This window comes from Prionailurus viverrinus, chromosome A1 (assembly GCF_022837055.1).
Source record: "Prionailurus viverrinus isolate Anna chromosome A1, UM_Priviv_1.0, whole genome shotgun sequence".
Taxonomy (NCBI): Eukaryota; Metazoa; Chordata; class Mammalia; order Carnivora; family Felidae; genus Prionailurus; species Prionailurus viverrinus.
Genome location: NC_062561.1, coordinates 170,389,123 through 170,405,314, shown reverse-complemented (window position 1 = coordinate 170,405,314; position 16,192 = coordinate 170,389,123). Strand labels below are relative to the sequence as shown.

Genomic DNA, 16,192 nt, shown 5'->3' with positions numbered 1-16,192 from the left:
GGTAAGAAATGTACTACATGGGTGGGCTGAGACTTGGATTTGATTGCACAAAATGCCTATAGCAAATCTCGTAATTTAAGTTCCCATAGTAAATTTTGGATAATTTGTTTTAACCAACAGGAAAAAAAAAAAAAGTCTGAGATCACTGGCAGATTTTGAAGTTGCCAGGGACAGCACAAGAAGTGGGGCTCTTAATCCTTGGGGGAGGGGACACGATAAATATATCCTGGGCACTGGGCATATGTGTGAAAGGAGTTGAGGGGGTTGGGGAATAAGGTGGCAGGAAAGCAGGATTGTAATCAGAGAAGCGGACATGTTCAGGATGAAAAAGAAAGGACATGTGCCGGACAAAGAAACAATTTAGCAACACTGACATGATTAAGTAAACTGTTACCCGTGTTTAAATTAAGCAAGATGTCCAGGGACTACAGCTGTTGTATTTATTTTGGTTACATGTGATGGGAGCTGTTACTTCTCGCCTTGACAGCCGGTTAGCCTCTAGATGCAAACTGGAAGGTTCTAATTAGGCAAGGTCTATAGAGAGCGAAAGCAGGTATCCGCTATACTCCGCTTCCAACAGAATGAGAAATGAGGATGCAAGGGTGTGATTGTAGGGTGGGAGGGGAAAACCCACTAGATAGTAAGCCGAGTCAGGATGGGCCAATGTGTCCTTGTTCCATCTATTTTTTCTTGTCCCACTCATATCTGAACTGCAACGCTTTGAACTTTATGTCAGGAGACCTTAACCTTGTCAGTCAGGTTTCCAGTGGAATTAGGATTGATTTTAACGCCTCCATTTTGGTTGTTGCTTCGGGTTTTCTGAAAAAGTCTAGCTGCGCCAGTTCTTCCCTTGGTTCTCCACACCCCCTTCCCTTTCCCTGAGACCCCGCCTTTTCTCCCAGCCCGAACCACAAAAGGCCTTGCCGTTCCAGCCCCATCACGGTGCCCCGCCCCCTGCCCGAACGTCGCAGTGCTGCAGGGAAAGGAGGTGTGCCCAGACCCGGACTGGGTTGAGAGTGGGGGGAGTGTGCCTTCATCCTTCCGCTCTTCGGCCAATCGGTGAAGTCCTACTGAACGAGAAGGGAGTACCAGGGAGTACATACGGTCCAAGTATTTTGCCGTTTTTCTGCCACGTCCCAACCATTGACGTGAGCCCACTCCTCGGGTTCCGATTGGACATGTGGATTTTTCCCGCAGAGGCCCTTTGAGTCTATTGGTCGGTGCTGGCCTCGGGGCGGGGCTTGAGTGCCCTCCTCCTTCGCCTCTACCGCGGCACAAGGGGCGGGACGCGCCGCCACCGCCTCTGCTTCCGCCGCCGCCGCCGCCGCCGCCGCCGCCGCCGCCACCGCCGCCGCTGCCGCCTGCCGCTGCGCGTTCCGCGGGGGAGGAGTCGGAGGCGGAGAAGAAGGCGGTGGTGGCGGGTGGAGGATCGAGCGCTGTTCTCGCTCCGGAGCCGCTGCACAGTTCGGTGAGGGGATTTTTTTTTTTTTTTTTTTAATCTGGCTTGTTCTGATGTCAGGAATATCAGGGTCGGGGCGAGGAAATTGCTGCCTTCACCCCCTCCGTTTCTTAATTTCTCTCCTCGAGAAGGAGTGGGGCCTGTCCCTGCCCGCTGCGCCGGCCATGGTGGGTGGGGTTGATGGCTGTGAGAGGCCTTCTTCGCCTCCTGGGCCCGGTCCAACCCGGACCTGGGGCCGCGCTCGAGTCCGTGGCCACCGCGCCTGCTGGCCCCAGCGAATGGCATCGATTGATCTCGGGGTGTCCACCGGCCGCTCTTCCCAGCTGCTGCTTCTGCTGTCCTTGGTGCCTTGGCCAAGGACCCCGCTGCCTTTCTGCCGAAACTGGCGGCTGTATGAGTGTGCCCCCACCAAAATCTCACAGCCGCCTTCTCTGTCCATTTCCAGTCACCCCACATAGAGCTGATCCATCTTACGCCACAGGCCTGCACCCCCCCTCCCTCAAGAAGCCTTCCGTTGCGGTCGCTCTCCTGGCTGTATTTGCATTTTCTCCGATTGTCACCAAGGCTCGGGTACGCAGCACATCCTGTACAAATCATAACAATCGTTTTTCTCCCGATATTAACGCCATTCCATCAATGCTTCTGCCGGTTAGCGATGTCAGGTCTGAGCCCCCCTCTCGCAGATCCACCTTCAGTTTTGGCCTCCCTAAGATTACTGCTTGTAAATCATTTTGCGCACATTCAAAATGGTGAGTTTAAAGTCGCCCAGACCAAGTTGAAGAAAAAAGGAGGAGGTAAATACTCTTTTTTGCAAGGAGGAAGAATAATCTGTTTAGGAGACTTCCCTCTCCAAGGCATTAAAATTTTTTGCGTATGCGTGGACCCTGCTTTGAGTCTGATGTTTCTGTGAAGTTTACGACTTAAAAAAAAAGGCGCACTGTATTATTTTTTATCATAATCTATTTGGTCAGTTGAATTTCCTTAAAATGACAGTCACCTCTGCTGAAGACTACAGATCATTTGAAGAGTATGTAAATAAACATGGTGATAACAGAAATAAACGTTTAAACTATTTTTTTATTTTTTTTCTCCTAGAATTCATGTCATTTTTGTATAAAATAATTTTAAGTGTTAAAAATTAATTACAGAAATGCAAACTTGATGTAAAATTTAACAATTTAGAAAAAGGACTGTCAGGTAAAAGTGAACATTTTTCATCCCCCAGCCCCACTCCACTGTCTAAAGTTAACCATTTACTGTGCATCTTTCTAAATGCATTTCTGAACACATTTACATACATGTAAAGTTGGGTTTGGGGGGGAGAAGTGGGAGGAATACCAGACACATTGGTATATCACTTGCTTCTTTCACTTGTTTTTATGTGTTGGACATCTTTATTTGTTATATATAGGTCTTTCGGATACTGACAAAGGTTAAGAGGTATTTCATTAGTTTGAATGAGCTGTAATTAACCATTCCTTTATTGAAAGACATTTAGTTTTTTTGCAATCACAAATAATGCTTTATTTGAAACCAACTTTTTCATGTATTGATTAGTTTTTAATTACAAACTTTAAATCTTAAAAAATTAAAAAAAAATTCAAACAGTGTGGAAGAATGGTAAAAAGTGCAGTTCCGACCCCCCTTGTAGTCCTACTTTTATCCTAAAAGTCAACTGTTAGGGAAACTTCCTCTGTATGTGATTATTTCTGGAGCATGGATTCCTATCAATGGAATTGCTGGGTAAAAGGGTATGCATATTTTAAATTTTGATAACCATTTTTCCCTTTTTTCAAAATTACTTGACTCTTATGCATTTCTTCTCCAGATGAACTTCAGACTCAATTTATAAATTAAATGAAAAATCCTTAGGTTTTTTGAATGATGTCATATTGAAATTTTAGATTGATTTTGGGCAAACTGATCTTTATGATACTGAGCCTCTCCCCTCAGAAAAGTATGCATGTATGGTATGTCTTTCCCTTTTATTCACATCTTGCTTTATATTCTTAAGTATTGAGTTTTATAGGTCCCCTGCCTCCCCCTCCATATGTATCACATTCCTTTCTAATATTCCTAGCTATCTTATGATTTGATTTGCTCTGGTGGATGGAAACTTTCAGTAAAATTTTCTCTTTCTCTTTCTGGTTATAGGAAAACTTTTGAATTTTTTTTGTTTATCATGTATCTAATCACTTGAGTTGATGATTATCTGAAAGTTTTCACAGATTTGTGGCTTTCTTTTCATTTTTTTTTATAACTTAGGTGTTTTCCTCGTTGCTTTGGCTGGTATACTTCCTATATAATTTTGAATAATAGTGATAGCCAAAAACGCATTGTTTCTGTCTTTGAGGGGAATGCTTCTGATTTTTTAAACATCGGTTATGATGTTTGCTGAAACTTTCTGATAAAGAGAATATTAAGTTAAAATATTTTCTTCTATTCTTGGCTTTCCAAGGTGATTTTATTGTTATTTTTAATTTCGGATGACATTTTTAAAAACCATAGTGGGTATTGAATTTTTTTGATGTTTTTGACTTCTTTTTAGTGGTTATATAAGGGCATTACCAATATTCCTTGGTTTATATTTTCCCAAAAGAGTTCCATTTTAAAGAATCACCTTTTTTGAGGATAATTTACATACAATAAAATGTGTGTATTTAAAATAGACAGTTGAGTATGTCTTGGCGAACACGTACACCCCTATCACCAGCACCACATTCAACAGTAGAATGTTTTCATTACCACTATCAAGATAGAGAATATTTCTCTCATTCCCAGAAGTTCCCTTCTGCCCTATGCAGTGACATTTTTACCGCTCAGCCCCAGGAAACCATTGTCCTCTCTTTCTCACTGTAAATTGGTTTCATTTGTTCTAGAGTTTCATATAAATGGAATTACATAGTCTGTTGCATCTAGCTTTTTTTTTCTGTTAGCATGATGGGTTAGAGAATCCTAAATACTTTTCTGTGTTTAACTGATTCATGACTTTAATTGTTGAGTAGCAGTCCATGGTATTGGTCTACCACAATTTGTTGACTATTTCACATATTTATGGATAAATGGATTGTTTCCAGTTTGGGGGTATTATTGATAAATCGCTGTAAACATCCGTTCATGAAGTTTTGTGTTTCTCTTGGGTAAATATCTAGAAATGCATCTGTTGCATTGTATCGTAACTGAATGTTTACATGTAAAAACCTGCCACACAGCTTCCCATGTACAGTTCCAGTTGCTCTATACCCTCATCAACAGTTGGTTATTTCAGACTTTTTTTTTTTTTTTTTAATTTTTTTTTTCAACATTTATTTATTTTTGGGACAGAGAGAGACAGAGCATGAACGGGGGAGGGGCAGAGAGAGAGGGAGACACAGAATCGGAAACAGGGTCCAGGCTCTGAGCCAGCAGCCCAGAGCCTGACGTGGGGCTCGAACTCACGGACCGCGAGATCGTGACCTGGCTGAAGTCGGACGCTTAACCGACTGCGCCACCCAAGCGCCCCTCTTTGTATATTTTTTTGTGGAAGTCCTTTGACCCACACAGACACATACACACATAATGCAGTCTGAAGCTTACCTTTTTATTTTCCTAACTTTTCAGAACAGAAGAGTTTTTAATTTCGATTAAATTCAGTTCATCAATCTTCCTTTTAGGATTTGTGTTTCTGTGTTCTAAGTTTGCTTAGTGGAAAGTTGTACAGATTATGTTTTCTTCTACAGGTTTATAGTTCTGGCTTTTATGACAAGGTGTATCATACATTTTAAGTTAGTTTTTATATATGGTGTGAGATAAGGGTTAAGGCTTGTTTTCTCAGTTCTAGCACCATTTGTTAGGAAACCTTTGATTTCCTCATTGAATTAACTTAGTTAAAAATCAGTTGTCCATACATGTGGGTCTATTTCTGGACTAATTCCTTGATCTTTATACCTGTCGTTTTGCCAGTTCCACATTGTCATGGTTATTGTTGCTTTACAGTAAATCTTGAAATCAGGTAGTGTGAGTACTCCCAACTTTGTTTATTTGCAGTACTTACTTCATTTTTAAGTTTTTATTTGTATTTCAGTTAGTTAACCTACAGTGTAATATTAGATTCAGTTGTACGATATAGTGATTCAGCACTCCCATACACCCATTGCTCATCACAAGTGCCCTCTTTAACCCCCATCACCTATTTCACCTATTCCCTCCTCACCTCTCTTTTGTTCTCTATTTTGTTTGTTCTCTATTTAAGAGTCTGTTTCTTGGCTTGCCTCTCTCTTTTTTGTCCCTTTGCTCATTTGTAAATTCCACATATGAGTGAAATCATATGGTATTTGTCTTTCTTTGACTGACTTGCTATTTTTTAAAAAATTTTTAAAGTTTATTTATTTATTTTGAGAGAGAGAGAGAGAGAGAGAGCGAGCGAGCATGAGTGAGGTAGGGTCAGAGAGAGTGGGAGAGAGAACTCCAAGCAGGCTCCTCACTGTCAGTGCAGAGCCTGACCCGGGGTTCGAACTCATGAACCACGAGATCATGACCTGAGCCGAGATCGAGATCAAGAGTTGGACACTTAACCGACTGAGCCATGCAGGTGCCACCTGACCTACTCTTTTTCAAAATCATCCTGGCTGTTGCAGTTTTTTGCTTTTCCATAAAATTTTTTTAGAAGTGACTTGTTGGTTTCAGTCTTTTATTGTTAAGTATAATAGGGCCTTTTTATCAAATTATTATATATTCTATATATTCTGTGTTACCATTTTAAGTATACTAGGCCTTTTATGAAGTTAACTGTCTTCACATTCTGTTCCTTGATTGCTGAGAATTTTTAACAAGTGGACACTGAGTTTGGTCTGATGTTTTTACTGTTATTTATTGAGATGATCATATGGTCTGTTAATATTTTATTTTTAAATGTTGAATCAGCCTTGCATTCTCTAGATATCTCATTTGGTCATGACGTATTATCATTTTCATGAATTGGTGGATTAGATTTGCTCATAGTTTGTTGAGTACTGTTTTGTATTTATGTCCACAAAAGATGACTTTTCATGTAAATCTTTGTATTAGGATCATGCTGGCCTCAGAATTTGAAAGTGTTAAATATTCTGAAAAATTTCCGATAAGAGTGGTCTTTGTTTGATAAATCTTTGCTAGAGTTTTCAAGCTAACCCCTCTGGGCCCAGAGTTCTCTTTTTGAAAGGTTTTAAAGGATACATTCAATTAATAGGTATAAGATGATTAGGGTTATCTATTCTTGAAAGTTTTTCGTCTTTGCATGAATCACTTTTACTCACTATATGAATTTTAGTGCTTTGTGTCTTTCAAGGAATTCATCTGTTTCATCTATTCATTGCCATAAAGTCGTTTCTTTATTATCTCTTTACCGTCTATAGCTACTGTAATGATGTCTTTTCATTTATTTCTCATGTTGACAATGTGTCCTCTCTTTTGCCTTTACTAGTTTGTGTCCAGGTTTATCAATTTTATTAATTTTTCCAAAGATCCAGTTTTTTGTTTTATTGCATTAAAAAAAATTTTTTTTTCAGTTTCATTGATGTTTGCTCTTTACTATTTTCTTTTTGTATGCTTTTGGGTTTAAATCCAGTCTATTAGGATTTCTTAAGGTATAAACTTGAGCCATTGATTTGAGACCTTCATTTCCTTCTAAACACTACTTTAGATATTCCCACAACTTTTGTTCTGTTGATATTTTCTAAATACTTAATGTGACTTTCACTTTGACCCATGGTTATTTAGAAGTATATCATTCTTGCACTGGGTGTTGTATGGAAACCAATTTGACAATAAATTTCATATTAAAAAAAAAATGTATATCACTCAGTTTCCAAATATTTGGAAATATATATATAATAAATATGTAAAATGTATACGTAAACATATCTTTATAATTGATTTCCATGTTTCTCTTTTTTTTGTAGACCAATAACATACTTTGTATAAAGACAGTATTCTGTTTTCTGCAGTCTATTTTATCTGACGTTAATATCACTCTACCTTTCTTTTGGTTAGTGTTTGCATAGTATATCTTTTTACTTTACATCTATGCCTTTATATTTAAAGTAGGTTTGGTATTGACAACCCACTTTCTTTTTAACCCATCCTGACAATATGGCTTTTTAATTTGGTTGTTTAGACCATTTATGTGTAATGTAATTATTAATGTGATTACATTTAAATCTCCCTTCTTAGTAGTTTTTTATTTAACCTATAAAAATAGGTTCTCTATTTTTACTTTTATTAGTAGCTCATTACTTATACTTAAGTTTGCCTGTTTAAAAAATTTATACTGGCTTCTTTGTGATTTGTATTATACATCTTTAATTCCAGTCTTTATACAGGCAGTGTTATACCACTTTTTATATGGTATCAGTGCTTCATAACAGTATATTGCCAATTTCTTACTATGTTAGCACTACTATTGTCATACGTTTTACTTTTATATATGCCATAAGTTCATAATACCTTGCTACTGTGTTTGCTTTAGACCTGCATTGTCTAGTATGTCCTAGCCAGTGTGACTAATTTGAATTTCAAGTAGTTAGTATTAAGTTTAAATTAATTTCTGTATATTAGCCATTTTTTTAAGTGCTTAGTAGCCACAGGTAGCTTTTAGTTTTCAGATCGAACTGTGTAAGATATAGAACATTTTCATCATCTCAGAAAGTTCTATCAGTGAGTGCTACTTTATACAGTTCTGGTTTGAAGTAACTAAAAATGAGGAAAAAAAATTTTGCATGTACCTTCACTTTAATTATCTTTAGAGTTCCATATTCCTTTGTAGAGTCAAATGTCTGTTTTGTACTCTTTCTGTAGTTCAGGTCTACTGGTAACAAAGTCTCTTGGGTTGGCTATAACATACTCTATTTTACTTTTTATTTTCCTTGCACAGTATTTTGCTGGGTATAGGATTATTTGTCCCCAGTGTTTTTCTTATGTTACTTTAAGGATGCCATTTATATTGTCTTTTTGCTTGTATGGTTTCTGACAAGAAGTCAGGTGTAATTCTTCATTTCTCTCCGTCAAAAATGTTTCCTTTATTGTTGGGTTTTTATAGCAGGTTGAAAATGATTTGTCTTGGGGTATTTGTGTTTTCTATATATAGTGCTTGTTGTGATTGTTCACTGAGCTTTTCTTAAATTTATGTTTAATCTCTTAAATAATATTTGGAAATTTCTCAGAATATCTTCTTATATTTCATCTGTACCACTTACCAGCTCTGCTTGTGAGAATCCGGTTATGTAGGTGGTAGTTGATTTCATACAGTCCTACATTTCTTGGAGGCTCTGTTTAATTTCCTCCCCACACTTTCCTTTTTTTTTTTTTTTTTTTTTTTTTAATTTGTATTTCAGTTTGGGTACTTTTTAATGACCTGTCTTGAAGTTCATTTATACCTTCTTCCCCTGGTCCTTTGATGAGCCCATAAATGCCTTTTTGTTATATGTCAATGTGTCTTATTTCTTGCATTTGCTTTTCCATCTCTTGAAATCCTTGATCTATTTCCTAACACTGTTCAGTAGTAAAGGTTGTTTGTTTTGTTTTTCTTCTTTTACCTATCCTCTAGCCACAATGGAGGACAGTAATTGGTGTCATTCTGTCGGTAGGGTAAGTCTTTTTTTTTTTTTTTCTGTATGGGTGAAAGGTGTAGTTAGGACTTTATTTTATTCACTTGTTGGCAATCAGTACCTTCCTTTCACCCTGAAAGAAGGCCTCTTTAGTCTCCAGCCTGTTCCCAATCTTTTCAGCACCTAGTAGAGATTCATAGATAAGAGCCTGTGAGTGGGTACCAACTTTCTGTTTCTGCAGTTCTCAGATATTTTGTACTTTCATCCAACCCACACTTTGTCTTTACCTGCAGTGTAATTACCTGAGATGAGAAAATTTAAAACACTCTTTAAAGGAAGATAAGTTATTCTGAGCCTCTAGGAAATAACATTCAGCAAATAAAAAAGATGCATTTTGTAATTTCAAGGGAAACCACTGAAATATTGATACTAAAAGGTATTTCAAACAAGCTAGTAGGTGAAATAAAATGGAATAGTAAAAAAAAAAAAAAAAAAAAAAAAAAAAAAAAAAAAAAATTGACCAGTACCAAAGAAGTCAAGAAAGGAAGAATAAAGAAACAACACATAGGAAGGTGATACTTAAGCTAATCTGTATTATGGCAATTATGTTAAATGTAAATGGTTTAGACACTTCAGTGGCAATACAAATATTGTTAGCCCTTATAAATAAGATTCGTGTATGGGGCGCCTGTGTGGCTCAGTTGGTTGGGCGACTGACTTCAGCTCAGGTCATGATCTCACAGCTTGTGGTTTCGAGCCCCGTGTTGGGCTCTATGCTGACAGCTCAGAGCCTGGAGCCTGCTTCGGATTCTGTGTCTCCCTCTCTCTCTGCCCCTAACCCACTCGCATTCTGTCTCTGTCTCTCTCAAAAATAAATAAACATTAAAAATAAATAAATAGATAAAGATTCATGTATGTTTAATTTATAAAGAACACTTTAAGTGCAAAATGCATGTAAGATCAAAGTAAAAAGATAAAATTGAGTATTGTCTGCAAACACCAAAAGAAAGCTGATCGTATTAATTTGTACAAAACAGATGTAAGACAAGATGTATTATAATAAGTAAAGAGGAATATATTATAATATGTCGGTCACTTCATCAAGAAAATATAATTGTAAGTATGTGTTCACTTAATAACATAGATTCTGAACAGAGAAATTAGTATAACTAACAGGAAAGATGGGTATGTATTCATAGCTGAGATTTTAAATACATGTTTAAGTAAATGATAGAACAGTTATGTAAAAAAATCAGTAAAGGAATAAAATTTGTATGACATGATTAATCACCTTGACATAATTGACATTTAAAGAACATCGTGTCTAACAACTGAAGACTATACCTTTTTTTGTGTGTGTAAGTGCACTTGGGACATTTGACAAAATATTCTAATTCTTAAAGAAGTATCAAATTTCAGATTGACATTATGTAGTGCGTGTTTTCTGATCATTGTGGAATTAATTACAGTTCAGTAATAGAAAAATAACTGGAAAGACTCCAGATGTTTAGAAGTTAAGCAAGACATTTTTAAATAGTGCATTAATCTGAAGTCACAATAGAAATTAGAAAACATTTCAATCTGAAAAAACAAAATATTGCATCAGAATTTATGTATAGGAACATTTATAACAACATGAACGAATTGTGTTGATCAAAAGTAGATAGACGCAAAAGAGTTCACATTGTATAATTCCACTTGTGTATTTTAAAACAGTAAAAGCTAATTTGGGGGAATAGAAGTCCAGAAAGTGGTTGCCTTTGGATTGAGAGGAGTTAATAAATTGGAAGGGGTAAGAGAGAACCTTCTGAAATGATGGTAATGTTTTATATCTTGAACCACGTGGTAGTTATTCAGATATATAATATATGTAAAAATCCATTGAACTGTAACATATGTTTAAGAGTTTTGCACTTAATAGTTCTTCAACAAATGACTGCAGAGAAAAGGAAAATACTTGAAAAGTTTTTATCATGAAAATTTCTAAACAAATTTTTGTGAAGTATAAGGAACCACTCTTACACAACATCTTGCATCAGCGTTTTGTCATGCTTGTTTTTTTATCTTCCCAAACCCACACACATAAGCTCTTTTTTTTTTTTTTTTTTTTTGTGGTTAGCAGGCTTCCAAGTCTCTAAATATCATAGGTGTATTAATTTGTTCTGAGCACATTATGTGAATTTTTATCATCAAATGAAATTTGCTACATTTGGTATGCATAACATTGAATTTTCTATTTTCCTTTTTTTCCTGTACTCTTGTTATTTCTTTTCTTGGCTCACTCATTGACATGGAAATAAATCTGTGCTGTTTCTTGATTTGAAACTGATTTTTCTTGGCATCCCATAGGAGGGTGAGTTGAGCAGGGCCCTTTTTGTGCCATATCTGAATCAGATCTTCCTATCTAAATGGGAGGTAAATTTGAAGAATATTCTTCATCCTATTTTTTGATGGATTGATATTTTATTCTTCCATCTCAATTTGTCTTCGACTTTAATCTTTTTTTCCCCCTTAGCCAGTTATATTTCCAGTAAACCAGAGAAAATCTTTATTGTTCTAGTGTGTTGGTTATATTCTCATTCAGTTCTTTCTTCACAGGTTTTTCTGTATGGTTAGTCTTTTAGAAATAGCAGTTTGTAACAATTTTTTTAAATAGAGTAACAGTTTATAATCATTTGTGAGATAGAGGCTTTACCGTAACAGAAATTGGAAATACAGTTTTATAACTACTTAAATACAAAAGTTTGGATTATCAAATGGTCTCTTTCTGATTACATATATTTTATGTTTTTCAGTGTAATTTTCACTGTATCAGTGCTGAGTTTATTGTTCCTCTTTTACAATAATTTACAGGAATCATTGTCAAGAAAGGTAATAGTTAAATACGCTTAACCTTTTATCATATTATCTCGTCACATTACTAGGGATAGCAAGCCCATTTGATCTGAGAAGTTTAACAGTTGTACTTTTAAAATTTCTCTCTGATTTAGGTACTCTTATCATTTCTACAGTTGTTCACGTACAGAATCTGGTAGTCATATCCTGGAAGTTTTCTTGTGTATAACCTAGAAGTCCAGTGGTTGGTAATACGTTATTTGATTTACCGCAATTGATTTTATTCATGTGTCTATTTGTTTATAGAAATATATAGGAATAATATCACCTCTGTCCTTATTAATTGTATCTATTAATTACATCTAGTGGAATATTTTGCATTGTTTATATGTAAAAGAAACCATTTGAGCTTGTGACTAGAAGACACGATAAATCTAGAGATAGATTAAAAAGAATATGTAAGTGTGAGAAGTACTTTAATTGCAAGCTTAGATTGTTGTTCAGAGTAGATACTTTTTTAACCTCTTGGAATATTTGCTTTGCCTTAGTAGCTGAAAATAGAAAGATAATGTTAGTAAACTAAGGTAAAGTGTAATTAGTTCTGGCATATATGGAACAGCTTTCTAGCTGTATTTGTCGTAGTTTATCGTAAAGTCATTTTGTCATGAAGTTTGTATGCTATAACTTATAGCTCAAGTATGATAATAATCACCAACATTCTATATAAATAAATATTTTACTGAAAGGAACTGCAGGCCAGATAATTTTAGAATTTTGTTTTGTAAGGAATTTTAAGAGCCATTTTTAGGGCATTTTGCAGGCACATATATATAAAGGGAAATATGAGAGAATATAAAACAAATTTTGCAGAGGGCTGGGAAGAATAATCAAGAATCTTTGCTCTTCATATTGTTGGATTAAATCGTATTTGTGTCTCAACTTTTTTATTTCTAGAAAAGATGCTTTAATTGTGAGTTATTTATAGGCAGCTTAATAAATGAGAGAAGATATTTCCAAATTATATATCTGACAAAGGGTCAATATCTAAAATATTAAGAAATCAGGGGCGCCTGGGTGGCGCAGTCGGTTAAGCGTCCGACTTCAGCCAGGTCATGATCTCGCGGTCCGTGAGTTCGAGCCCCGCGTCAGGCTCTTCTGGGCTGATGTCTCGGAGCCTGGAACCTGTTTCCGATTCTGTGTCTCCCTCTCTCTCTGCCCCTCGCCCGTTCATGCTCTGTCTCTCTCTGTCCCAAAAATAAATAAACGTTGAAAAAAAAAATTAAAAAAAAATAAATAAAATATTAAGAAATCATAAAACTCAATAGCAGAGAAACAATCCAATTAGAAAATGGGTAGAGGAAATGAGTAGACGTTTTCCCAAAGACAACATACAAAGACAACATGTACCTGGCCAACAGGTACATGAAAGGATGCTCAACATCACTAATCATCAAAGAAATGCAAATCAAAGCCACGATGAGATATCAACTCATATCTGTTAGAATGACTTTTATCAAAAAGACAAGAAATAACAAGTGTTGGCAGGGATATGGAAAGAAGGAAAACCTTGTATACTCTTGGGGGGAATGTAAATTGGTACAGCCACTACGGAAGATAGTATGGAGATTTATCAAAAAATTAATAAATAGAACTACCATGTGATCCAGCTATTCCACTTCTGGGTATTTATCCGAAGAAAACAAAAATACTAACTTGAAAAGACACACGCACTCCCATATTCACTGCAACATTATTTACAATGACCAAGATATGGAAACAACCTAAGTGTTCATTGATGGGTGAATGGATAAAGAAGATGTGATGTATAGCCAAAGAATGCAAAGGTTTGCTGGCATTCACCACCAGCTAGAAGTACAAAAGAATTTCCTCCAAAGCCTTTGAGAGGAAATATGACCCCATTGGCACCTTGATTTTGAACTTTTAACCTCCAGAATTGTAAGAGATAAAATTCTGTTGTTTTAGGCAACACACACACAAAAAAAAAGAAAAAAAAAAAAGAAGGAAGATTGATTGATTGATCTTCCTCAGGTCAAAAAAAAAAAAAAAAAGATGTGGGTTGTGTGTGTACAGACACATACATACAAAATGGAGTATTATTCAGCTATAAAAAAGAATGAAATGTTGCCATTTGCAACAATATGGATATGGATGGACCTTGAAGGCATTATACTAACCGAAATAAATCAGAGAAAGACAAATATTGTATGATCTCATGTGTGGAATAAAAAAAAAAAAAAAAAAAAAAACCAACCTCATACATAGAACAGATCAGTAGTTGCCAGAGGTGGGAGTGGGAGGCAGGCAAAATTGTTGAGCACGGGGGCAAAAGGTACAAACTTTCAGTTATAAAATAAATAAGTCATAGGGTTGTAGTGTATAGCATGGTGTTGTAGTTATTAATACCATATTGTATATTTGAAGGTTACTAACAAAATACAAGTTAGAAGTTCTCATTTGTTACTATTTATGGTGATGGATGTTAACTAGACTTACTTTGATGATCATTTAGCCCTATGTACAAACATCAGATCATTATGTTGTATACCTGATCTAATATATATGAATTATGTCTCAGCTTTTTTTTTAAAAAAGTGAGTTATTTTTGGCTCCCAGCAAATGGGTCACAGGTGTAAAGATCCAAGCTTTCAGTTGAAGCTCTTCTTCTGGAAGTTCAACTGATTTCTCCTTTGCTTTGCCTAAAACTTCATTTAAATCAGATTTAAATTCTAAAAGTAAGTGTTCCTGATTCAGTAGCTAGTTAGTGAATATTTATTAGGTGATAGGTAGAATGTAAGAGCTAAGCAACGGTTCTGAGATTGCCAGCAAACAAAACATAAGTATAATTCATTTTAATTCTGTAAGCCATAACCTGGCACTTTCTATGCTGAGAATAAGCAGCTCTTTCAAAGGGAGAAAATATACTTTCATGAGATGGCATTAGAAAATCTTTGTTCTTGGGGCACCTGGGTGGCTCAGTCGGTTAAAAGTCTGACTCTAGATTTGGGCTTAGGCCATGATCTCACAATTCTTGAGTTTCAAGCCCTTTGTGTCAGGCTCTGTGCTGAATGCACAGAGCCTGCTTGGGGTTCTCTGTCTCCCTCCCTCCTCTCTCTGCCCCTCCCCTGCTCGTTCTCTCTCTCTCTCAAACATTTTTTTAAAAGAGCTTCGTTCTCATAATAGGTGGAAATACAGGAAAATTCAGTATCCACATACCTATCTATCCATATCTATCTCTCTCTATATATAAAATAATATAATTTAAGTTATTTGTGTTTGTTAATTTTTACAGGATAATTTGTTATGCTTCAGTAGACCATAGTTTCTGTAGGTGAGAAATTCAGGAGCAACCTGACTGGGTGGTTTGTCTCAAGATCTTTCATGAGGTTACCCTGAAGATGTGGGTTGGGACTGCAGTCATCTGCAGGTTTGATTGTGACTTAAGATGCTGCTTCCTAGGTGGTTCGTTCACATGGCTGTTGTCAGAATACCTCACTTCCTTCTGCTCTTGGCAGGAATACATTGACTTTTCCATAGGACTACCTGAATGATCCCATGATGTAGCAGCTTGCTTTTCCCAGGGAGAGGGAGCTGAGAGAGAGCAAGGAGGAAGCCACAATGCCTTTTATGCCATAATTGTGTTCATTATACATTGTCATTTCTGTCACATTGTATTCAATAGAAACAAGTGTCTAAGTACAACCCACCCTGATAGGGAGCAGATTAGGCTGTGCTTTTTGAAGGGAGAAGTGTTAAAAAAATTTTATCAAAATTATTTTTTAATTATTCTGTATTATTCTCATAGAGGTTCGATGACATTACTGAAGTAGGTAGACTATGTTGCAAAAATAATAAATGTGTTATTTTTAAATATTATACAAGCTTTGTTATTAGTTGATTACTCACTGGAGTAGAAATATGTTGATACCAAAGACAATTCAAGATGTAGGTCTACTGTGTACCAATATTAGTATATATTGTGTCTATATAGGAATGTGAGCACTCATTACTCTGTTTGCCTAAGTTCCTTTCATTCATTACTATTTATATATATATATTTTTAAATCACTTAAACTACCACTAGCTTTCATTTAACTTGCCTGAGTATCAGAGCTGGGATTTAGATCCAAGTGTACCCAACACTTAGCCCTCTCTTTTCATTATATTTCCTTATTTCCATCAGAGAAAGGAGCACGTGTTTGTTCATTCATTCATTTGTCCAATCATTTACATACATACTGTGTTAGTGCAGTAGAAACAAGCATTTAATAGACCTAGTGCATGCAAGTACAAATAAAATAAGGCCTTTGTCTTTAAA

At 36.1% G+C, this 16,192-nt stretch overlaps 1 protein-coding gene across 4 annotated transcripts in view; it reads left to right on the top strand.

Annotated features, from left to right (window-relative positions):
* PJA2 (praja ring finger ubiquitin ligase 2) overlaps nt 1-16,192 on the top strand; it is a 311,879-nt gene that overhangs the window by 240,040 nt on the left and 55,647 nt on the right. The window contains exons 1-2 of one of the 4 annotated variants that reach the window (XM_047862982.1): nt 1,344-1,468; nt 1,905-2,029. The exons of 2 other annotated variants lie outside the window; for them this stretch is intronic. The gene's annotated coding sequence lies outside the window, so the exon portion shown is untranslated. Of the gene's footprint in view, nt 1-1,332; nt 1,469-1,904; nt 2,030-16,192 lie in introns of those variants that run through there. One more of the 4 variants, XM_047862954.1, reaches the window with a different exon arrangement.